At 39.9% G+C, this 26,877-nt stretch overlaps 1 pseudogene; it reads right to left on the minus strand.

The window, feature by feature from the left end:
* Window positions 1-1,011: 1,011 nt before the first annotated feature.
* The window catches only part of LOC107805866 (DEAD-box ATP-dependent RNA helicase 10-like), a 35,151-nt pseudogene continuing 9,285 nt past the window's right edge, over window positions 1,012-26,877 (minus strand).

Consider the following 26,877-nt stretch of genomic DNA (forward strand, 5'->3'; position numbering starts at 1 on the left):
CCGACCCCGATATCAAAAAGTCCACTTCCGGTCCAATTCTCCAAAAATTCGACTTTCACCATTTCAAGCCTAAATTGGCTATATACCTCAAATTCACAGTCCGGACACGCTCCTAAGTCCAAAATCACCCAACAGAGCTAACGGAACTGACAGAACTCCATTCCGGAGTCGTCTTCACACAGTTCCGACTACAGTCAAAATCCTAAGACTTAAGCTTTTGTCTTAGGGACTAAGTATCCCAAATCACTCCGAATCATCCGTAAATCAAACTCGACCACACCCGCGGGTCATAATACATATTGCGAGGCTACTCAAGACCTTAAATCACTGAACGGGGCGTAAATTCTTAAAACGACAAGTCGGGTCATTACACTTTCCTTCTGTGATACTCGGACAAGAAATTCGACTTCAATAATTATCTACAAAAAGATTCATAAATAGTCATGTGGTTTGCGCATTTCATAGATAGGCCTGTTACTAAAACCCTGTAACTGAACGATCATCAGTAATATTGTCTGAATCGATCCATAAAGTGAACAAATTATTAGTTCTAAAATTCATAATACTGTACCACACAAACGACTGATTGCAGTTAAGAGAACTGATTTTATTAGAGAACAAATTGGTTCATAATAAAATAATCCAGATCAAACATGCAGTAAATCTCACTGAAATCCGATTTAGAAGTCCAGAGGAAATTGGACTCGCCACATTGCTAAAAGATCATTCACTATTTTCCCCATTTTGAAGTGCACATACATTAGGTTTAGCTGCAAGTATCTTCGCTAGAAAATGAAAATAATAAGAGTCCGCTAAGATCAAAATCATCTCAGCAGATTTGCAGAAATGTCAAATTACAGCCCAACAAGGAATAATGAAAGAACTAATGAAGTTCAAATTGAACTAACATAGCTTAATTATATATTCCTCATTTAAGTCATAATTGGACTAATATTGTTTAATCATATATTCCTCATTTAAGTCAAAATTGGAGTAATATAGCTTAATCACATATTCCTCATTTTCTCTTTGGCTTCTTTGATAGCTTCCCTGATAGTTTTCCCTTCTTAACTCCCAAGTATCTGTCAATCTCCTCGTCACCATCATCTCCGCCTCTGTGTTTCCTTTTGCCACCACTTTCTTTGATTTTCTGTATCAACATAGATTGGATGTTAATTATCTAATAACTCCTTTGAGCAATGTATTACCAAGAAAACATGCATCAGCGAAAATCCTCCATAAACTACTAACAACCTATATAATAATGTATCAGCATCAGGAAACATGAGCAACTTCAACATTTCATGGAGTAAGTCGCATACATGTCACTTCTCACAACATTCCACATCATCTCCAACTGAGAAATGTACATAACAGTCACATGTTCCGAATAACAGCTCTACATCCAGAACACACTCAAAAAGACAAAATATGCTCACACTATCTCTACCTTGTTACCTCTCTGACAGTAACACCTGAGCCTAATGAAAATGGTGAAAGAGGAGAATTCAACTATAATATTAAGTGCTAAAAAGGGAAACTAATAATAAAAATTAGGGCTCATTTCACTTGATTTAATTGGCTAAATTTAAACAGTCTTTAACCCGTGCAGGCAGAAGTTGACCACCTAGTGATTGCCGCCTACTGAAGTACACTCTCCTCCTCCCGCAAAGGGGAAACAAACAAGGAGACGAAAATTACCATCTGTGAGATCCTCTTGGCTTCTGTTACATGCTCCAAGAGTAGCAAAACCTCCTCTTCCTCCGCAGGATACTCAGGTAGTTTCTTCCCTGAAGATTATCAATTATTAGTTTGGAAAACAACATGTACCAGACAGACTAGAAGTGCTAGAATAAGAATATGTTAGAATCTCGAAAATATAGTATTTCTGTATTTTCATACCAATAAGCTTTTCTATCTGTATATACCACTCCACCTCATACTGATTCACTAATGATATAGCAACCCCAGAACGTCCTGCTCGTGCAGTTCTTCCTACCCTATGTATATAATCCTGCTGGCCATGCATACAGTGATAAGCTTGTTTACCCGAAAAATCGGATATAGTTGAATTTATAAGTAGTTCTAAGGATATGTGATATAACTTGACATAAATCATACGTAGAAGTGAAAATATTTAGATTCTTGACTATAGAAATATGATATAAATTATTGAACTAGAAGAGTGAGTATGCTGAGTAAAACAAGCTTAAGAGATTTATTTTTCAATAAATAGAAGTAGTCTTTTCTTACAATGTGTGAACCTGCTTGTGCTTACAAGGATTCCCCCCTTTATAGTAGGAGGATGTTACTTTCTTTATAATAAAAAATATATAGTGGAGAACCCATGATGAATTGTCTCTTCCTCGATTCCTGCCAAGATTCTCTCCCCTAGTGCGGTTGCAACGGCTCCTGTCTGCGAGCTCGATATCGGCTCGAGCTCGGTATTGGGTCGAGCCCTTAGCCCTGAGTTCGAGTTCGACATTCGGGGTGAGTACCAATCGGTCTGTGCATCTCCGACAAACTTCTCGTTGCCCTGCGGTTCGATTTGGTCATGGGCTTGATAATGATACTGAGCCGATTCCTCGATCGGTCTTGGAGTTCGAGGCTTGTTTGTACTATCTTCGGAACTCGTCTCGATCTCTCACTTCGATCGCTTACCGTTAGAACTCGATCAAACGTATGGTGGCCAAAATCTATTTCGACCTTATACAGATAGTCCCCTCGTTTCTCAGGAAGAATGTGGTGAGAAGCGATATGATTTTTGACGGCTCGATCGGATTATAAGCTGACGTTTTCACTAGGCTCGATCGTGACGTATGTGATAGCTGTCCCATCGATTTAGTCTTTCAAGGTATTTAATACACGTCAGACGGTGGTCGGCCACCGCTGATACTGAACCGCCACGGTATAAACTTATAAATAACCCTTCCATTTATTATTTACCACTTTTACATCTTCAATCTCCCAAATTTTCTTACTCTTTTCGCCTCTATTTCGCCGCTTGTAGAGACACCTTCGTCAGCATTTGGCACCATCAATCTTTCATCTTCCTTTGCTTTTCTTTCTCTTACATCAATGGCAAAAACTTCAAAAACCGTACCTCAGAAGGAGAAAGCTTCCTCTTCATGGTCGTCCGGCGACAAGGCACCGGCGGAGCTGCTTCCCCATGAGTATGTTCCTGGCCCGTGTACTCTGAAGATCGATTTTAAGGTTGAAAATCCTTCGTCAGTTCCGGGTCGATGTGAGCATGTGTCGATGTACATGTGCTCGATAATAGAGGGACATCTCGAGGCTGTGAGGAAAGACTGCAATTGGGGTCCAGAGGTTGTGTTGCAAATTCCCTCCCCCGAAGAGAGCGTTATCACTCATGTGGAGGGGTTTTTAAGTGTTTGTACTTACCCCTTCACGTTGGGTCCCGTCGACCCAGTGATCACTGATTTGCTCTGCAGCTTCTTTGCAGCCAAAAGGACGAGATTATAAAGGACCTCCAAGCAGATTTGACTAAGACTCGTGAAGAAGAGGCCAAACTAGATAAGAAGGTGAGCCTCGTTCTGTTAGAGTATGGGTTTGACCTAACTGTGGAAGCTAACCCTTCGTTATCTCAGCTGCAGCAAAAGGTTGAAAAGATTGGGTTGCTTCGGGAAGAAGTCGATCAAATCAAGGCCGAATGTGACCGGTGGAAGGAGACTATCGACCGCCTGGCTGCAGAAAAAGAAACCATCTTGGCCAAATTATTATCGGCAGATGTTCAACTTCGAAGCGTCAAGCAAAAAGGTTCGGCTCAGGCCAAGAGGATCGAGGAGCTTGAAACAAGGCTTGCTGAGGCCAAGGTGGAGGTTGAGTCGTCGAAAGTCATGGCAGACAAGTCCATTGCCGTGTATCGGGCCGATGCTGAGGCTGCTCAAATGGAGGCAAGAGAGGCAGCGGATACTGCCGATACTCGAGCGCATTTGGTTGCCGAACTTGCTAAGTGTTGGTCTCGGAGGGAGACCATCGAGGAGATACATGCTTGAGGTTTTGACTTTGCCGAAGAGATAAAAAGGGCTAAAGAACTCGAAGTTGATGCTGAAGCCTTGGCTCCTGATGGCGATAATGATGATAGTAGCAAGAGCGGGTCCGAAGATGGGGGAGCCCGGTGGAGAAGAGACCGCTCTCGATGAGAACCTAGAAGCTTAGCCCTTAGCTTCTTCTATGTTGCATTTATTTATGTAAACCATCTTTGTATATCTATACAAATATCTTTTTCTTTTAGTGACTTGCTTCGTGAAGATTTCATTCATGCCTTGCGGATGTTTTTATGAGGATTTAGGTGATTTCATCAAATTCGGCCTTCGTAGCCTTTATGGCCGAGTGAGTGTTTGCTCGAGCTCGAAATAAGATAGCCCTTAGGCTTTGATAATTGAGTGAGTGATTGTTTCGAACTCGAACTCAAAATATATTAGCCCGTAGACTTTTATGATCGAGTGAGTGATTGCTCGAACTCGAAGTAAGATAGCCCTTAGGCTTTAATAATTGAGTGAGTGATTCGAACTCCCGTAGGCGTAATGGTCGAGTGAGTGCTTGCTCGAACTCGAAATAAAAGTAGCCCGTAGGCTTAGTAGTTGAGTGAATGATTCGAACTCGAAGTAATGTAGCCCGTAGGCGTAATGGTCGAGTGAGTACTTGCTCGAACTCGAAATAAAAGTAGCTCGTAGGCTTAGTAGTCGAGTGAATGATTCGAACTCGAAGTAATGTAGCCCGTAGGCGTAATGGTCGAGTGAGTGCTTGCTCGAACTCGAAATAAAAGTAGCCCTTAGGCTTAGTAGTCAAGTGAATAATATGAACTCGAAGTAATGTAACCCGTAGGCGTAATGGTCGAGTGAGTGCTTGCTCGAACTCAAATTAAAAGTAGCTCGTAGGCTTAGTAGTCGAGTGAATGATTCGAACTCGAAATAAAGTAGCCCGTAGGCGTAATGGTCGAGTGAGTGCTTGCTCGAACTCGAAATAAAAGTAGCCCGTAGGCTTAGTAGTCGAGTGAATGATTCGAACTCAAAGTAATGTAGCCCGTAGGCGTAATGGTCGAGTGAGTGCTTGCTCGAACTCAAAATAAAAGTAGCCCATAGGCTTAGTAGTCAAGTGAATGATTCGAACTCGAAGTAATGTAGCCCGTAGGCGTAATGGTCGAGTGAGTGCTTTCTCGAACTCGAAATAAAAGTAGCCCGTAGGCTTAGTGATCGAGTGAGTGCTTGCTCGAACTCGATCCTGTTTTCATAATGAATCTTGGATATAAGATATCGGTAGAGCTTTCTTTGCAAGTCATTATACATGCGTTCATGTTTTGCGTCAGGGCTCAGGCCAACTACATGAGCATGGTTCGTTTCGACCATTTGGCTCTTACAACGTTTCCTGCCGAGACACTGTTCATGAAATAATGAAGTAACTTCCTTTGCACCGAACTTGATAATCGTCACAGATACTTTCCATGATAGAGCACCCTGAGTATTCGAGGTTGATTGTAAAGAGGCCTCGGATACTCAGCAGTAGTATCATTTTAGGCGTTACACGTTCCAATTGCTTGGGGGATTTTTGCTATATGGCCGGTATCGATCTCTGGTCGACTTTTGTTTGGTAGTTCTTTTAGATCTAGAAATCAACTGGTCATCTTCGACTCTTATTTTGGATTGATATCGATTGTGCACATCGGTCCAAGTAATATCTGGGTATTCGATCAGATTATGCTTCAGCCGCCGTGAAGCCATCGAGCTTCGCTCGTTCAGACCTTGAGTGAAAGCTTGAATAGCTTAATCATCTGTGACTGGTGGCAGATCCATTCGTTCCATTTGAAAACGAGATACGAACTCCCTTAGCATCTCGTTATCCTTTTGTGTTACTTTGAACAAGTCCGACTTTCTGGTCTCGACCTTCATTGCTCCGGCATGTGCTTTTATGAAACAATCTGCAAGTGTAGCAAAAGAATCAATAGAGTTAGATGGTAAATTATGATACCATACCATTGCCTCCTTTGACAGGGTTTCACCAAATTTTTTTAATAATACGGATTCGATCTCATCATCTTCCAAATCATTTCCCTTGATGGCACACGTGTAAGAAGTGATATGCTCGTTGGGGTCGGTCGTTCCGTTATATTTGGGAATTTCGGGCATACGAAATTTCTTGGGGATTGGTTTTGGGGTCGCGCTCGAGGGAAAAGGTTTTTGCACGAATTTTTTGGAATCCAACCCTTTTATCATTGGTGGAGCTCCCGGGATCTTATCGACCCTAGAGTTATATGTTTCTACTTTTTTATCGTTGGCTTCGACTCGCTTTGCGAGTTCCTCGAGTAATTTAGCAATTTCGTGAGTAGTCCCCGATTCTTGCTTATTTGACTTCACTATGGCTGGCTCCGTTCTGTGGGTGATTTCTCGAAGCGGATTGGGCTCCGGCCAGCTTTGTACCTGAGTTTGGTTCTGCAACTGAGCTATCACTATTTGCTGGGCTTGTAACATCTCGAATATCATCCGTAAGCTGACTCCGATCTCCTCTACGTTATGGGTGTCTCGAGCTACGGATCGAGTTTTGCCCTGAATGCTCTTTTCCGGTTCGGAGCGTTGGTTCGCCTCACGAGCCACTTGTGAATTGACATCCAGCGGTACTTCGACTCGAGCTTCAGTGACATCGTTAAATGGCCTTCCGGCCCTGGGTATCAAGTTATTGGTTTCGTCTTGAAGGTCGGCTTCGTGGTCGATAGGTAAAGCCATCAATCGAGGGTTTGCCATTGCCGATTTGAAGTTGTAAACTAGTATGTATTGTAGATTTGTATCAAACAATCACTGTTACCCCTAGCCCCACGGTGGGCGCCAAACTGTTTACCCGGAAAATCAGATATAGTTGCATTTATAAGTAGTTATAAGGATATGTGATATAGCTTGACATAAATCGTATGTAGAAGTGGAAATATTTAGATTCTTGGCTATAGAAATGGGATATAAATTATTGAACTAGAAGAGTGAGTATTCTGAGTAAAACAAGCTTAAGATATTTATTCTTTAATAAATAGAAGTAGTCTTTTCTTACAATATGTGAACCTGCTTGTGCTTACAAGGATTCCCTCCTTTATAGTAGATGGATCTTACTTTATTCATAATAAAAAATATATAGTGGAGAACCCATGATGAATTATCTCTTTCTCGATTCCTGCCAATATTCTCTCCCCTAGTGTGGTTGCAATGACTCCTGTCTGCGAGCTCAATACCGGCTCGAGCTCGGTATTGGGTCGAGCCCTTGGCCTTGAGTTTAAGTTCGATATTCGGGGTGAGTGCCAATTGGTGTGTGCATCTCCGACAACCTTCTCGTTGCCCTGCAGTTCGATTTGGTCATGGGCTTGATAATGATACCGAGCCTATTCCTCGATCGGTCTTGGAACTCGAGGCTTGTTTGTACTGTCTTCGGAACTCGTCTCGAGCTCTCACTTAGATCGCTTACCTGTGATGACCCAAAATGTCATCTTTAAATTTAATAAGTAATTCTGTGTTCTAAGACCTTGAAAAACATTATTTATCATTCCTCGACTTGCATGCGCAGTCTGTATAATTTTCCGAAAAGTTTTCATGTGAAAAATGGATTAAAATGTGAAATAGAGCCTTAAAACTCAATTGAGTTGACTTTGGTCAACCTTTTGAGAAAACGGACCCGGATCAGTGTTTTGACAGTTCCGGTAGCTCTGTATCGTGATTTGGGACTTGGGCGTATGTCCGAAATTTAATTTGGAGGTCCCTAGCTCAAGTTATGACCATTTAACGGAAACTAGTAATTTAAAGGCTAAAGATTTTTAAGTTTGACCACGGGGTTGACTTTTTGATATCGGAGCCAGAATCTGATTCTGGAAATTTGAACAGCTCTGTTATGTCATTTATGACTTGTGTGCCAAATTTGAAGTCATTCCGGGTTCATTTAATATGTTCTGGCATGAGTTTTGCAAATGGAAAAGTTTAAAACTCAAAGTCCGAATCGAGGTGTGAATCACAATTTCGATGTTATTTGATGTGATTTGAGATCCCGAGTAAGTCCGTATTATGTTACGGGACTTGTTGGGATAATTGGATAAGGTCCCGAGGGGCTCGGGTGAGTTTCGGATAGCCCACAGATGTTTTGAACTTAAAAAATTTGCTGGTATAACTGAACCTGTTGCAGGCCTCTGATCTCGCAATTGCGAGATCAGGCATCGCAAATGCGAACCAAGCAGGTATGGCAATTGCGAGATTTTTATCGCAATTGCGAAGAAAGCCTACGCCAGCAGTTCTCGCAATTACGAGTTTATCTTTGCAATTGCGAAGGGCCAATTATCGCAAATGCGACATAATCTTGGCATTTGCGAAGGTAGCGGGATTGTGAAGGGCATCGCAATTGCGATTGTTTCTTCGCATTTGCGAAGCTCAGGTCGCAATTGCGACACCTGCAGCTGAACAAAATGAATTTTTGACGGGATTTTTGATTCATTTCCCAAATCTTCAAAACCTAAAACCTCAAGAGGCGATTTTGGGCGATTTTCACGGGAAAACATTGGGGTAAGTGTTTCTTATCCTATATTGATTATATTTTATGATTTCATACTCATTTATATCACGAATCCGTGAATTTATGGAAGAAAAATCAGATTTTTCAAAAATTTTCCAAAAATGAAAAATTAATATTTGAAGGTCCATCTGATATCGGAATTGGATAATTTTTATATGGTTGGACTCGTCTCGGAATGAGTGTTCGGATTTCATAAGTTTTTCTGAGATTTGAGACGTGGGTCCCACTGCCGAATATTTTAATGAATTTCAGATTTTATCCGAAAAATTAGTAAATTCATATGGAATTAATTCCTATGATTAGTATTGAATATATCGAATTGTTTGTGAATAAATATGAAGATTTTGGAGACAAATTTAAAAGGAAAAGCTGTGGTTGAGTAATTGATTAGAATTTGCAAAGCGAGGTAAGTGTCGTGGTTAACCTTGACTCGAGGGAATAGAACCTTTAAATTGTTTGTTATGTGAATTGCATGTGAACGACGTATAGGCGAGGTGACGAGTGTCTATACGTTGTCAAATTAATTGTTTGCCTACTTACTTGAAAAATCATAAATTATTTTAAATCATGAATTAATTTTTATAATAATTGTTTTTCTCCTATTCTTTGTCAAATATTAATTCTTGAATTCCTGCATTAATTGTTACATGCTACTTGAATTATGTGACTTAATTGTTATTTGATATTTAGAATATTAAATATTAAACTGCCTATTTTCTCCCTCATTTCTATAATAATTTGCTATTTGACATTGTTTGTTTTATAATTAAATCAGAATTATTGTATACTTGTTGTCTTATAATTTTATATCAATTGTTGCAGTTATTTGGGAAATTTCTTCTATAAGAATTGGTAAATGAATATGTTGGAGGAGCGGGTTGCACGCCGCAACACAATTGATTATAATGAATATATTGGAGGATCGGGTTGCATGCCGCAACAGAATTAATTATAATGAATGTATTGGAGGATTGGGTTGCCCCAACAGACTTATTAAAAAGTCCATATTGGAAGATCAATTTGTACGTCGCAACAGACTTATTAAAAAGTCCATATTGGAGGATCGGGTTGCACGCCGCAACAGACTTACTGAAAAGTCCATATTGGAGGATCGGGTTGCACGCCGCAACAGACTTATTAAAAGTCCATATTGGAGGATCGGGTTGCACGCCGCAACAGACTTATTTAAAAGTCGACATACATACATACATATATATATATTAAAAGTCGATATATATATATTGGTGGATCGGGTTGCACGCCGCAACAGACTTGATTAAAATAAATATATTGGAGGAGCGGGTTGCACGCCGCAACAGTATTGAATGTGAATATATTGTGAGAGCGGGTTGCACGCTGCAACAGAATTGATGGAAATGATAATTGGTAATGACTGCTGAGTTAGCTTCAATTATTATAAATGAGTTACCTGAATTATTTATATTATTGTTGTTGTTACTAATATTGCGTACAGGTTAATGTAAGTGACCCGCCTTAGCCTCGTCACTACTTTATCGAGGTTAGGCTTAGCACTTATCAATACATGGGGTCGGTTGTACTGATACTACACTCTGTACTTCTTGTGCAGATTTTGGAGTTGATCCCAGCGACGTACCATAGAATTGCTTGGATTTCAGCTACCAAAGGAGACATGAGGTATAACTGCATGGTGTCCGCCGTTCTGAATTCCCCGTCTATTTTGCTTTAGCTGTGTGTTTATTTTCAGACAACTTTATTTTATTTAGACCTATTTTTGTATTTATTCTAGAAGCTCGTGCACTTGTTACACCAATTCTGGGATGGTATTTAGACACTGTCATTTTTATGGATTATTTCACTATATTTTAAACTTTGCTTCTGCATTTGTTTCTTTGATTATTAGTAATTTAAAGATTGTTTAAAAATTGGTTAACGTTATTATAACGTTCGCTTGCCTAGCAAGTGAAATGTTAGGCGTCATCACAGTCCGAAGGTGGGAATTTCGGGTCGTGACAGTTGGCATCAAAGTACTAGGTTACATAGGTCTCTTGAGTCATGAGCAAGCTTAGTAGAGTCTGAAGGATCGGTACGGAGACGTCTGTACTTATCTCTCAGAGGCTATGAAGTTTAGGAACAATATCACTTCTTTCTTATTCTGTCGTGCAAATTAATTCTATCATCGATGATTGAACCATTCTACTCTTATTCTCTCGCAGATGATGAGAACACGTAATACCTCTACAGATGGACAGGGACCAGAACCCCCGGTGGCAACTATGGCCAGGGGTAGAGGTCGAGGTCGAAGTCGTGCTAGAGGCTGAGGAAGAGGCCGAGGTAGAGCTCAGTCCAAAGCTCGAGCAGCTGCACCTGTTGTAGAACCTCAGGTGGACCTTTAGGAGGAGGAGGTTCCAGTTCAGAATGTACCAATTGGACCAGTTCAGGTCCCGAAAGGATTCATAGCTACTCCAGTACTTCAGGACGCTCTAGTCCGTTTGGTAAGTCTTATGGAAGGCGTGGCCCAGAATGGTACATTTCCAGTGGCACTAGCCGTCTCACAGGCTGGGGGAGGAGCACAAACTCCCACTACTCCCACTTTGGAGCAGATGGCTCCCCAGAATCAGGCTCCAGCAGCCCCGCCAGTTGGGGTAGTTCAGCCAGTTGTTGCGGCACAGATTGGTGATAGGACCGCCATGTCTTTTAAGGCCTTATTGAGACTGGATAAGTTTACCAAGCTCTTTCCAGTTCACTTCAGTGGTACACCTTCTGAGGACCCACATGATTATCTTGAACGCTGCCATGAGGTGCTACGGAACATGGGTATAGTTGAGACCAATGGGGTTGATTTTGCTGTATTTCAGATGACGGGTTCCGCCAAGAGGTGGTGGAGAGATTACACATTGACCCGACCAGTCGGATCGCCTGCACTTACATGGGAGCAGTTCTCTCAGCTATTTCTTGAAAAGTTCCTTCCTATCACACTGAGAGAGGAATTCCGCAAGCAATTTGAGCGTCTACAGCAGGGCAGTATGACTGTTACTTAGTATGAGTCCCGTTTTGTGGATTTGGCCCGTCATGCTCTCCTTTTACTACCTACGGAGGGAGAGAGAGTGAGGAGGTTTATTGAGGGACTCACTCACCCTATCAGACTTCAGATGGCCAAGGAGACCGAAAGTGAGATTTCTTTTCAGGCGGCTGCTAATGTCGCAAGGAGGATCGAGATAGTTCTTGCATAGGAGAGAGGGCAAAGGTCCGATAAGAGGCCTCGTCTGTTCGGTGGTTTTAGAGGTGCCTCGTCTGGAGGCAGAGGTAATTTTGGTAGGGGACATCCTCCCAGACCATTTCATTTAGCACTTCATGTATCTCCCGGTGCTTCAGGGAGTCACGGTCCTATTATGCCTTACTATGGGCAGCCAGTATTTAGTGCATCGCCACTCCAGAGTTACTACAGTGCTTATCTGACCTATTTGGGTCAGCTTCAGCTTCATCAGCCACGACATCAGGATGGGTGTTATGAGTGTGGGAACATTGGTCACATCAGGAGGTATTGCCCGAGATTGGCGAGTAACAGATCTCGGCAAGATTCTCGTGCCATCATACCGGCATCGGTTGCTTCACCGCCTGCTCGGCCACTAGAGGTAGGGGTCAGGCAGCTAGAGGTGGAGGTCAGGCTATTAGAGGTGGGGGTCAGGCCATTAGAGGTGGAGGTCAGGCCGTTAAAGGTGGAGGCCAGCCAGTCAGAGGCCGTCTCAGGGACGTAGTTCAGAGTGGTGGGGCTCAGCCCTGATTTTATGCTTTTCCAGCTAGGCCTGAGGCCGAGTCATCTGATGCTGTAATCACAGGTATTATTCCAGTTTGCCATAGAGATGCTTCAGTTCTATTTTATCCAGAATCTAATTATTCCTTTGTGTCCTCCTATTTTGCTTCATATTTGGTTGTGCCTTGTGATTCTCTGAGTGCTTCTGTGTGTGTATCTACACCAGTGGGAGACTCTATAGTAGATCATGTCTATCGTTCATGTGTGGTTATTATTGGTAATCTTGAGACTAGTGTGGATCTTCTACTTCTTGATATGGTAGATTTTGATGTCATCTTGGGTATGGATTGGCTGTCCCATTATCATGCTATATTGGATTGTCATGCCAAGACAGTGACCCTAGCTATGCTGGGGTTAACTCGGTTAGAGTGGAAAGGAACTCCTGGCCATTCTGCCAGCAGGGTTATTTCTTATATGAAAGCTCGGCATATGGTAGAGAAAGGGTGTCTAGCTTATTTGGCTTATATTCGCAATCCCAATACGGATGTTCCTTCTATGGACTCAATACCAGTTGTTCGTGAATTTCCAGAAGTATTTCCTGCAGATCTGCCGGGGATGCCACCCGACAGAGATATTGACTTCTGTATTGATTTGGCTCCGGGCACTCAGCCCATTTCTGTTCCACCATACCGTATGGCCCCGCCAGAGTTGAAAGAATTGAAAGAGCAGTTACAAGACTTGCTTGATCAGGGATTCATTAGACCCAGTGTCTTGCCCTGGGGTGCACCAGTATTATTTGTAAAGAAGAAAGATGGCTCTATGCGGATGCGTATAGACTATCGGCAATTGAACAAGGCCACTATCAAAAACAAATATCCGCTGCCAAGAATTGATGACTTATTTGATCAGCTTCAGGGTGCCAAGGTATTCTCGAAGATTGATTTGAGGTCTGGTTACCATCAGTTTAAGATTAGGGCATCTGATGTCCCTAAAACAGCTTTTCGGACTCTGTATGGGCATTAAGAATTCCTAGTGATGTCATTTGGGTTGACAAATGCCCCAACAGCATTTATAGATTTGATGAATCGGGTGTTCAAGCCTTTTTTGGATTCTTTTGTGGTTGTATTCATTGATGATATCTTGATTTACTCCAGCAGTCGAGAGGAGCATGAGCAGCATCTTCGAAGTGTGCTTCACACTTTGAAGAATAATTAGTTATATGCCATGTTTTCAAAATGTGAGTTTTGGTTAGACTCAGTTGCCTTTTTGGGGCATGTTGTATTGGCAGAAGGCATAAAGTTGGATCCTAAGAAGATTGAAGCTGTTCAGAATTAGCCTAGACCTACTTCAGTTACAGAGATCCGGAGTTTCCTAGGTTTAGCAGGTTATTATCATCAGTTCGTGGAAGGGTTTTCATCTATAGCAAGCCCATTGACCAGATTGACCCAGAAAGGTGTCCTATTCAGATGGTCAGACGAGTGTGAGTTGAGCTTTCAGAAGCTCAAAACCGCTTTGACTACGGCGCCAGTGTTGGTATTACCCACAGGTTCAGGATCGTATACAGTATATTGTGACACATCTCACATTGGGCTTGGTGCAGTATTAATGCAAGATGGCAAGGTAATTGCTTATGCGTCGCGGCAGTTGAAAGTTCACGAGAAGAATTATCCTGTTCATGACCTAGAATTGGAAGCCATTGTTCATGCGCTGAAGATTTAGAGGCACTACCTCTACGGTGTCTCGTGTGAGGTATTTACTGATCATCGTAGCCTTCAGTATCTGTTCAAACAAAAGGATCTTAATTTGAGGCAGAGAAGATGGTTGGAGTTGTTGAAAGACTATGATATCACCATTTTGTATCACCCCGGAAAGGCCAATGTGGTGGCCGATGCTTTGAGTAGAAAGGCTGTGAGTATGGGCAGTCTTGCATATATTCCGGTTGGTGAGAGGCCATTAGCTGCAGATGTTCAGACTTTGGCTAATCAATTCGTGAGGTTAGATGTTTCAGAACCTAGTCGGGTTCTATCCTGCACAGTCACTCGGTCTTCTTTATATGAGCGCATCAGGGAGAGGCAGTATGATGATCCTTATTTACTTGTCCTTAAGGACACGGTGCGGCACGATGATGCCAAACATGTTGCTATGGGGGAAGATGGGGTTATGCGAATGCAGGGTCCTATTTGTGTTCCTAATATGGATGGGCTTCGTGAATTAATTGTTGAAGAAGCACACAGTTCCAGGTATTCTATTCATCCAAGTACCGCCAAAATGTATCAAGATTTGTGGCAACATTATTGGTGGAGGAGAATGAAAAAGGATATAGTTGCACATGTAGCTCGGTGTCTGAATTGTCAGCAAGTTAAGTACGAGCATTAGAGACCTCGTGGTTTGTTTCAGAAGTTAGAAATTCCTGAGTGGAAGTGAGAACGTATCACTATAGATTTTGTTGTTAGGCTCCCACGGACTCAGAGAAAATTTGACGCAGTTTGGGTCATTGTGGACAGGTTGACCAAGTCAGCACGTTTCATTCCAGTGGCAGTTACCTATTCTTTAGAGAGGTTAGCTGAAATTTACATTCGTGAGATTGTCCGCCTTTACGGTGTGCCCGTGTCTATTATTTCAGATCGAGGTACACAGTTTACCTTACATTTCTGGAGGGCTGTACAGCGTGAGTTAGGCACGCGGGTTGAGTTGAGTACAACATTTCATCCACAGACAGACGGACAGTCAGAGCGCACCATTCAGATATTGGAAGATATGCTTTGCGCTTGTGTTATAGACTTTGGAGGTTCTTGGGGATCATTTCTTGCCACTTACGGAGTTTACTTATAATAATAGCTACCAGTCGAGGATTCAGATGGCTCCATATGAGGCATTATACGGAAGGCGTTGTCGATCGCCAGTTGGTTTGTTTGAATCGGGAGAGGCTCGGTTGTTGGGTATCAATTTGGTACAGGATGCCTTGGATAAGGTCAAGATTATTCAGGATCGACTTCGCACAGCTTAGTCTAGGAAAAAGAGTTATGCCGACCGTAAAGTTCGTGATATTGCATTCATGGTTGGAGAAAGAATATTGCTCCGGGTTTCACCTATGAAAGGTGTAATGAGGTTCGGAAAGAAGGGCAAGTTGAGCCCTAGGTATATCGGACCCATTGAAATTCTTGAAAGGGTGAGTGAAGTAGCCTATAGGCTTGCATTACCACCTATTTTATTAGCGGTTCATCCGGTGTTCCATGTGTTTATGCTCCGGAAATACCATCGTGATCCGTCTCATGTGTTAGATTTCAGCTCAGTCCAATTGGACAAATATTTGACTTACGAGGAGGAGCCGGTGGCTATTCTAGCCTGACAGGTCCGACAGTTGAGGTCTAAGAGTTATCCGTCAGTTCGGGTGCAATGGAGAGGTCAGCCGGTAGAGGCATCTACCTGGGAGTCCGAATCGGACATGCGGAGTAAATATCCACACCTTTTCTCCAGTTCAGGTATATTTTTTTCTAACTCCGTTCGAGGACGAACGTTTGTTTTAGAGGTGGAGAATGTGATGACCCAAAATGTCATCTTTAAATTTAATAAGTAATTATGTGTTCTAAGACCTCAAAAAATACCATTTATCATTCCTCGACTTGCGTGCGCAGTCCGTATAATTTTTCGGAAAGTTTTCATGTAAAAATGGATTAAAATGTGAAATAGAGCCTTAAAACTCAACTGAGTTGACTTTGGTCAACTTTTTGAGAAAACGGACCCGGATCAGTGTTTTGACAGTTCCGGTAGCTCTGTATCGTGATTTGGGACTTGGGCGTATGTCCGAAATTTAATTTGGAGGTCCCTAGCTCAAGTTATGACCATTTAACGGAAACTAGTAATTTAAAGGCTAAAGATTTTCAAGTTTGACCACGGGGTTGACTTTTTGATATCGGAGCCGGAATCTGATTCTGGAAATTTGAACAGCTCCGTTATGTTATTTATGACTTATGTGCCAAATTTGAAGTCATTTCGGATTCATTTAATATGTTCTGGCATGAGATTTGCAAATGGAAAAGTTTAAAACTCAAAGTCTGAATCGAGGTGTGAATCGAAATTTTGATGTTATTTGATGTGATTTGAGACCCCGAGTAAGTCCGTATTATGTTACGGGACTTGTTGGGATAATTGGATAAGGTCCCGAGGGGCTCGGGTGAGTTTCGGATAGCCCACGGATGTTTTGAACTTAGAAAATTTGCTGGTATAACTGAACCTGTTGCAGGCCTCTGATCTCGCAATTACGAGATTAGGCATCGCAAATGCGAACCAAGCAGGTATGGCAATTGCGAGATTTTTATCGCAATTGCGAAGAAAGCCTACGCCAGCAGTTCTCGCAATTGCGAGTTTATCTTTGCAATTGCGAAGGGCCAATTGTCGCCAATGCGACATAATCTTGGCATTTGCGAAGGTAGCGGGATTGTGAAGGGCATCGCAATTGCGATTGTTTCTTCGCATTTGCGAGCTTCGCATTTTAGAAGCTCAGGTCGCAATTGTGACACCTGCAGCTGAACAAAATGACTTTTGGACGGGATTTTTGATTCATTTCCCAAATCTTCAAAACCTAAAACCTCAAGAGGCGATTTTGGGCGATTTTCACGGAAAAACATTGGGGTAAGTGTTCCTTATCCTATATTGATTATATTTCATGATTTATACTTATTTATATCATGAATCCGTGAATTTATGGAAGAAAAATTAGATTTTTCAAAAATCTTTTAAAAACGAAAAATTAAGATTTGAAGGTCCATTTGATATCAGAATTGGATAATTTTTGTATGGTTGGACTCGTCTCGGAATGGGTGTTCGGATTTCGTAAATATTTCCGAGATTTGAGATATGGGTCCCACTGCTGAATATTTTAATGAATTTCGAATTTTATCCGGAAAATTAGTAAATTCATATGGAATTAATTCCTATGATTAGTATTGAATATATCGAATTGTTTGTGAATAGATTTGAAGCTTTTGGAGATAAATTTAAAAGGAAAAGCTATGGTTGAGTGTAAGTGTCGTGGTTAATCTTGACTCGAGAGAATAGAACCCTTAAATTGTTTATTATGTGAATTGCATGTGAACGACGTATAGGCGAGGTGATAAGTGTCTATACGTCGTCAAATTAATTGTTTGTCTACTTACTTGAAAAATCATAAATTATTTTAAATCATGAATTAATTTTTATAATAATTGTTTCTCTCCTATTCTTTGTCAAATATTAATTCTTGAATTCCTGCATTAATTGTTACATGCTACTATAATAATTTGCTATTTGACATTGTTTGTTTCATAATTAAATCATAATTATTGTATGCTTGTTGTCTTATAATTTTATATCAATTGTTGCAATTATTTGAAAATTTTCTTTTATAAGAATTGGTAAATGAATATGTTGGAGGAGCGGGTTGCACGCCGCAAAAGAATTGATTATAATGAATATATTGGAGGATCGGGTTGCACGCCGCAACAGAATTAATTATAATGAATGTATTGGAGGATCGGGTTGCACGCCGCAACAGACTTATTAAAAAGTCCATATTGGAGGATCGGTTTGCACGCCGCAACAGACTTATTAAAAAGTCCATATTGGAGGATTGGGTTGCACGCCGCTACAGACTTATTAAAAAGTCCATATTGGAGGATCGGGTTGCACGCCGCAACGGACTTATTAAAAGTCCATATTGGAGGATCAGGTTGCACGCCGAAACAGACTTGATTAAAATGAATATATTGGAGGAGCGGGTTGCACGCCGCAACAGAATTGAATGTGAATATATTGTGAGAGCGGGTTGCACGCTGCAACAAAATTAATGGAAATGATAATTGGTTATGACTGCTTAGTTGGCTTCAATTATTATAAATGAGTTACCTGAATTATTTCTATTATTGTTATTGTTACTAATATTGCGTACAAGTTAATGTAAGTGCCTCGTCTTAGCCTCGTCACTACTTCGTCGAGGTTAGGCTCAGCACTTACCATTACATGTGGTCGGTTGTATTGATACTACACTCTGCACTTCTTGTGCAGATTTTGGAGTTGATCCTAGTGGCGTACCGTAGACTTTCTTGGATTTCAGCTACCAGAGGAGACTTGAGGTATAACTGCATGGCGTCCGCAGTTCTGAAGTCCCCGTCTATTTTATTTTAGCTGTGTGTTTTTTTTTCCAGACAACTTTATTTTATTTAGACCTTTATTTGTATTTATTGTAGAAGCTCGTGCACTTGTGACACCAATTCTGGGATGGTATTTAGACACCGTCATTTTTATGAATTATTTCACTATATTTCAAACTTTGCTTCTGCATTTGTTTATTTGATTATTAGTAATTTAAAGATTGTTTAAAAATTAGTTAATATTATTCTAACGTTGGTTTGCCTAGCAAGTGAAATGTTAGGCGCCATCACGGTCCGAAGATGGAAATTTTGGGTCGTGACATTACCGTTCGAACTAGATCAAACGTACGGATGCCAAAATCTATTTTGACCGTATACAAAGCTAAAATCGCATCAGAAAACAAAACTAAGATTATTCAGATTGAAATGATGAGTATGAAGTCAAGTTTCATTGATCTTATTGCATAAACAAAGGACCGATATATTCTTTTAATTTTTTTGATTGTGGTATCTGGGCCAGCTTGCTGGCACATTCCACCGGATACCAACTACCGCTCACACCAGCACAGGTACTGGGTAACTCTACCCACCAAGGCTTGGAAGGATGGAAAGAAATCACTTAGTGTTTGATTTTTTTCAAATTACAAACAAGCTGAACTACAGAATTTAGATATCTCTTAAAAAGTTTGTTCTGAAAGAACTTTTTGGAAGAAAAAGTTTGTTCACAAAGAAAACTTGTCTGGATAGCTGCAGTTTTTTGGAAGATTTGTGAGTGTTTTGGGAGTGGAAAAAGTTTTTTTTTTCAATGGAGGGAGCGTGGAAGAAGTTTTAGGTATTATTTTTTGAAAGCTAAAACACAGACCAACACCTTTGAAAAGTTTTTCAAAAACTTCCTAACCCAAAAAGGTCCATGCCTAGCCATAAATAAATCCAGGACCACCCCAATGATCATAAAAAAAAACAGCATACAACTATCCAAGCAGTAAGAATAAAAAGATCCACCTTTGAGTTTGTTGGAATATCATAGTTGATAACCATATCAACAGATGGGATATTAAGTCCTCGACTGGATACATCAGTACAGATAAGGATCTTGCACTCTCCAGCCTTAAATTTGTTTAGAGCTCCAAGCCTTTTTGCCTGTCCAATAAAAGATGATATTTTGAGGGGGGATGAAATAGAACCAGCAAAGTGAAAAGATGCATGCCTTGAAGTTCAAAAATATACCCGAGTCATCTGACCACTAATTGGTATAGCTCTCAAGCCAAGATTTCGAAGCATCAGAGCCAGTAGACGAGTTGCATCACATGTACGAGTGAAAACCATTGATGTACTGCCAGACTTTTCAGTATCTTAGACAGAATATAGACAAGATAGCAGTCCCGTGGGCACAAAATAATAAAGTCAGACAACAAATCATTATTTGATAATTAAAGTGGGACCAGAAATTATTATTCAGCAAACAAAAGGAATTACATCCCTAACCCCTCAACTTGTGGGGACTTTTACGTTTATTCCTCGTATACTATCTCTAGCATCCAATCCCACAATTATCGGGCACAGTGGCATAGCTACTTTGTCCCAAAGATGATCAGCCAAAGACCCTTCACCAAACAATTACATGGTGTATATAGGTCGAATACCACTTTACATGATCATATATTATATTTTGAATATCCTTAACATAGGTGTAAGAGTTAGTCCAATGGTCAAGGGTGTTCAAAATGAGGCGGAGTTCATGTTCTCCAAATTAAAACTAAACAGAGATCACCATGTTTGTTCTAATTGACTCTACTTTTTTAATCCATAAATTTCTTGATAAACAACTGTTAAAGCTTAAAATTTGAGTAAAAACAAACAACCAATCAAGTAATTTGATTAATTAAAAGTGATTATTAAATAAATTATAAAATTTAAAAGTCAAGCTCTACAAAAATTTCTTTAACAAAAAGCTCTTTACGGGGTACAAACCCTCTCAACTCTGTCTTTCCTTTGATTGCTTACTAGAATATCTTTTGTTGTTTGTTTATGTTAGTTTTGATTTATAAAATTGTATTTCTATTATAGTTATTATTTTTATGGTTTATTAGTTAAATATTACTTGTTTGATTTAAAAACTTTGGTGCATCCGTTCATCGAAACTTCTTTAAAGTTTGAATACCCTTAGCGAGATTCCTACCTACGCCACTGATTGGGCACTAGCTAAACTAGTCGTCCTTTTGAGAAGGAATTAGCTAAACTAGTCCTTCTAATAATTTTTAATGCCAAAAATATTGGATTTGCCGATACAGAGCTTTAAAGATGCTATTTTACATATTGCTATTAAGGCCACCCTTCGCAACCTACCTCCACCTTAGCAGGTTCTGAATTCCCTACTGCCTCCCCCTCGGTTAGCCTTAAATTCCCGCATGTCCTCCCACCGCCCCCTAGAGCCTTCCATGCTCTATTATCTGACCCCAACCCCTTTGCCATCACTCTTCTCTTGTCTTTCGTGCCTAATCTAACACCTTGCACCCCACCACTGTAGCACAACTCCTAATGTTAGATCCCTACCCTTTGCAGAAGCTTCCAACTTGCAGTGCCCCATGTCCTATATTGAAACTCACCAGAATTCTTCCCTGCAAACTCCGTGCCGTCCCTATCCCCTATCTCATGCAGAAACCCTAACGTTTTGTTGTGAATTTAACCCAAATCAAGGGAAGAAAAACTTCTTCACTTAATTTTCTTCTTAGTTCCAATATTGTTAGCCATACATTAGATCTCAAAAAAGGTCTGCTTAACTGGGAGAGAGGAGCCTGACCAAAGATGAAAAGTGTTTTTTTTGGTGGTAGGGGGTGGGGGAGGACGAGGATATGCATGTCCTTAAAACATCTGCTCTACCCTTTTGTTCGAGGGGAAATGTCATGAAAGAACGAGCACATCGCCAGATTCCTAATAGTTGAGGCAGTAATAGTGCTACTAATAATGCAAGAAACAATTTATCAGGACTAGAAGTGTGAGAAACCCTGTAGCAACGACAACAACAAACCTAATAAATTCTCATAAGTGGGGTCTGGGGAGGGTAAGATATACGCAGCCTTACCTCTACCCTGGAAGGGTAGATAGGCTGTTTCCGATAGACCCTCGTGCTAAAAAAAGATGAAAAGAAGTAATGGCAACAAGTAGAACCCCACTAATGAATTAGCTTAGCAGATTCAACACCACTAACTATTGCAAGATTGTCCAATTTGCAGTCAAAATCTTTCAGTTCAATTTCAAACTGAACTTAAACAGAAATAAAACTAATAAGAAAACATGTTTAATTTAGAAACACTAAGATGCATGCATAAACTTCATATAGAAAAAAGATCAAAACTAAAGCAAAAGATTAAAAAAAATACAAAACCACAAAGTAATAATTTGGATGCACACTAAGCTGAAACAGAGAATAAAAAGTCCAAAACAATCAAGAACCAAACCCAAGAATTAACTGAGAAACCCCATAGCAGAGATCAAGAATACAATAACTTGCTTGATTATTTACATATTTAGAGAAAAGAGATCAAATGTGCGTAAATAGATTTTTTAACAGCATATGTTGGTGCAGTCTTAACTGCGATAAGCCCTCTATGAGGCCTGACCTTTGCGTCAGTTGGATTATGTTCACTTCAAATAATCAAGAGATGCAACTGCTTAGACTTTCATGATTAACACCTTAGGGGTCGTTTGGTAGGGTGTATAAGAATAGTGCGGAATAAGGTGTATTAGTAATGCATGAGTTAGTAATGCAAGCATTAGTTATGCAGATATTATTTCTTATCTACTATTTGGTGTGGTGTATTAAAATTATAATGTATTGCATAATTTTTAAGAAAAAATAGTTGTTTACAAAAATGCCCTCCATATTCTCAAGCGTTAAGGGACTTTAAGGATTATTTTGTCTTTAACCAACCTAATGCATGCATTAGTAGCCTTGGTATTACTAATGCTATGGTTTCTATGCATTGCTTATACATAGGATAATACCAAGTATGATGTATAACTAATATAAATATTAGTTATACACAGATTGAAAAAATATACCAAACAAGATATTAATAATGCATAGAGCTAATACTTGCATTATTTTTTCTAATACCTGCCAAACCACCCCTTTGGGAAAAGCTACAAACATGAATCTTGTAAAGAGTGACCGGTCATCTTATTAATACTTTGTAACACTAGTTAGTAGCACAATTATGATCATGTATCTTCCCTTTTTGATCCACGTGATTATTTTTTATTCTAGTGGTGTCACAATGTCAAAACTCCTGAATCCTAAAGCCATGTAATGATGATTATTATGAGAGCACATCAGCACAAATAGTGTTATGTAGTAATAATACACTTTCTCTGAACACCTTCGGCGCTTAAGCAGATAAATTCAAACTCATCGATTGTCATCAACAAGATGTAATTTACATGGAACATCATTATAAGCCAATTTCTGGATACAATGCTTGCCACTTGGTTTGCTTTCTTCCAACAAACCTAAAAGAGAAACTTTTCACTAAAGAACTAACCTTATACTTAGCAGGAAGAAAACAAAGCTGCTGCTTCAGTGTATCAACAGTGGAATATTTAGATGCAACTTCAATCTGAAACAAATTATAAACAAAGTTACGCAAAATATTCTTGACCACCTCCAAATTATATAGTAAAAATTGGAATCGTTATATTTGTACCTTAACATGTGTCACGACCCGAAATTCCCACCTTCGGACCATGTTGGCACCTAACATTTCACTTGCTAGGCAAGACAACGTTAGAATAATATTATTCATTTTTAAAACAAAATTTTAAATTTATTAATAACAAAGAAACAAATGCGGAAGCAAAGTTTGAAATATAGTGAATAATCCATAAAAAACAATGATGTCTAAATACTACCTCAGAATTGGTGTCACAAGTGAACGAGCTTCTAAAATAATACAAACAAAGGTCTGAAAAAAATAAAGCTCTCTGGAAATAAACACACAGCTAAATAAAATAGACGGGGACTTCAGAACTGTGGACGCCATGCAGTTATACCTCAAGTCTCTTCCGAGTAGCTGAAATCCGAGCAAGTCTATGGTACGCCGCTGGGACCAACTCCAAAATCTGCACAAGAAGTGCAGAGTGTAGTATTAGTACAACCGACCCCATGTACTGGTAAGTGCTGAGCATAACCTCGACGAAGTAGTGACGAGGCTAAGGTGGTTCACTTACATTAACCTGTACGCAATATTAATAACAATAACAAATAATAAAAATAAAACAGGTAACTCATTTATAATAATTGAAGCCAACTCAGCGGTCATAATCCATTATTATTTCACCGAATTCTGTTGCAGCGTGCAACCCGCTCTCCCAATATATTCACATTCAATTCTGTTGCAGCGTGCAACCCACTCTCACAATATATTCCTTTTAATCAAGCCTGTCATATATTTATTTCAATCTAGTATATATATAGACTTTTAAATAAGTCTGTTGCGGCATGCAATCTGATCCCCCAATATTGACTTTTAAATAAGTCTATTGCGGCATGCAATCTGATCCCCCAATATATATATATATATATATATATATATATATATATATATATATATATATATATTTACTTTCATTTCCGTTGCGGCGTGCAATCCGTTCCCCCAATATATTTTAACAACTCATAAATATAGCAAAACTTACTCCAATAAGTACCATGTCCAATGAGAAATTATTAAGCATCAAGGCACATAATAATTATAATTTATTTATAAACCAAACAATGACAAATAACATTTTATTACGAAAATCATAGAAAAATAGACAGTTTAATATTTAATATGCTAAATGTCAAGTAGCAATTAGTGCACATAATTCAAATAAGCATGTAGCAATTATTACAGGAATTTAAGAATTAATATTTGGCAAAGAATAGGAGAAAAATAATTATTTTAATAATTAATTCATGTATTAAAAAAAATTTTAGGATTTTCAAATAATTATGCAAACAATTAATTTTGACGACGTATAAGCACTCGTCACCTCGCCTATACATCATTCACAAGCAATTCACATAGCAATTAATTTAAGGGTTCTATTCCCTCAAGTCAAGGTTAACCACGATACTTACCTCGCTTTGCAAATTCTAACCAATTACTCAACCACAACTTTTCCTTTTAAATTTGTCTCCGAAAGCTTCAAATCAATTCACAAACAATTCGATATATTCAATACTAATCATAGGAATTAATTTCATATTAATTTATAAATTTTTCGGATAAAAATCTGAAATACATTTAAATATTCGACAGTGGGACCCATGTCTCAAATTTCGGAAAAACTCGCGAAATCTGAACACCTATTCTGATACGAGTTTAACCATACAAAAATTGTCCAATTCCGATATCAAATGGACCTTCAAATCTTAACTTTTTATTTTTGAAAGATTTTATAAAAAGTCAAATTTCTTCCATCTAAATCCGAAATAAATGATTAATATAGACATGAATTTATGAAATATAATCACTTTTGGTTAAATAACACTTACCCAATTCAAGGTTGTGAAAATTCCCCTTGAAATCGCCCAAATCCGAGACTTGAAACTCAAAAATGAGTAAAAGTGGCTAAGACCCGATTTTATATATTCTGCCCAGCATTTTTGTATCTGCGGGCTTTATTTTCGCACCTGCGGTCACGCATTTGTGAGAAAAATATTGCATTTGCGAAGTAGGGCTACCAGGTAAGGTTCCGCATCTGCGTACATTTCTATCGCACCTGCGACGTCGCAGAAACGACCAGACGATCGCAGTCTCTTCCGCAGAAGCGATGCAGCCTTTGCAGAAGTGGTTGTGCATTTGCGCACCATTTCTTCGCAGAAGCGATGCAATTGTCCAGTGCCCAGGTCGTAGAAGCGACCAGCTTCTCGCAGATGCGGTTGCGCACCTGCGATCACCATTGCGCTGGTGCGATTACACCAAGTTCTGCCAAGAACCTGCTGCTTTCAACATGCTCTAAACAATCCGAATTTCGTCCGAAACTCACCCGATCCCCTCGGGACCCTATCCAAATATCCCAACAAGTCCCGTAACATAATACGGACTTACTCGGGGTCCCAAATCACATCAAATAACACCGAAAATGCAAATCACACCTCGATTCAGACTTTGAGTTTAAAACTTTTAAATTTGCAAACCTCGTGCCAAAACATATTAAATGAATACGGAATAACTTCAAATTTGGCACACAAATCATAAATGACATAACAGAGCTGTTCAAATTTCCAGATCGGATTCCGGCTTCGATATCCAAAAGTCAACCCCGTGGTCAAACTTGGAATCTTTAGCCTTTAAATTGCTAGTTCCGTTAAATGGTCATAACTTGAGCTAGGGACCTCCAAATTAAATTTCGGGCGTACGCCCAAGTCCCAAATCATGATACGGAACTACCGGAAATGTCAAAACACTGATCCAAGTCTGTTTGCTAAAAATATTGAACAAAGTCATCTCAGTTGAGTTTTAAAGCTCTATTTCACATTTTAATCCATTTTTCACATGAAATCTTTTCGAAAAATTTTACGGACTGCGCACGCAAGTCGAGAAATGATAAATGGTGCTCTTCGAGGTCTTAGAACACAAAATTACTTATTAGATTTAAAGATGACATTTTGGGTCATCACATTCTCCACCTCTAAAACAAACGTTTGTCCTCGAACGGAGTTAGAAAAAGTACCTAAGCTGGAGAAAAGGTATAGATATTTACTTCGCATGTCCGACTCGGACTCCCAGGTAGATGCCTCTACCGGCTGACCTCTCTATTGCACCCGAATTGAAGGATAACTCTTAGACCTCAACTGTCGGACCTGCCCGGCTAGAATAGCTACCGGTTCCTCCTCGTAAGTCAAATCTTTGTCCAATTGGACTGAGCTGAAATCTAACACATGGGACGGATCACCATGATATTTCCGGAGCATAGACACATGGAACACCGGATGAACCGCTGATAAACTAAGTGGTAATGCAAGCCTGTAGGCTACTTCACCCACCCTTTCAAGAATTTCAAAGGATCCGATATACCTAGGGATGAACTTGCCCTTCTTTCCGAACCTCATTACACCTTTCATAGGTGAAGCCCGGAGCAATATTCTTTCTCCAACCATGAATGCAATATCACGAACTTTACGGTCGGCATAATTCTTTTGCCTAGACTGAGCTGTGCGAAGTCGATCCTGGATAATCTTGACCTTATCCAAGGCATCCTGGAGCAATATTCTTTCTCCAACCATGAATGCAATATCAAGAACTTTAAGGTCGGCATAACGCTTTTGCCTAGACTGAGCTATGCGAAGTCGATCCTGAATAATCTTGACCTTATCCAAGACATCCTGTACCAAATCGGTACCCAACAACTATGCCTCTCCCGGTTCAAACCAACCAACTGGAGATCGGCATCGCCTTCCGTATAATGCCTCAT

Source organism: Nicotiana tabacum, chromosome 12 (assembly GCF_000715075.1).
Source record: "Nicotiana tabacum cultivar K326 chromosome 12, ASM71507v2, whole genome shotgun sequence".
NCBI lineage: Eukaryota > Viridiplantae > Streptophyta > Magnoliopsida > Solanales > Solanaceae > Nicotiana > Nicotiana tabacum.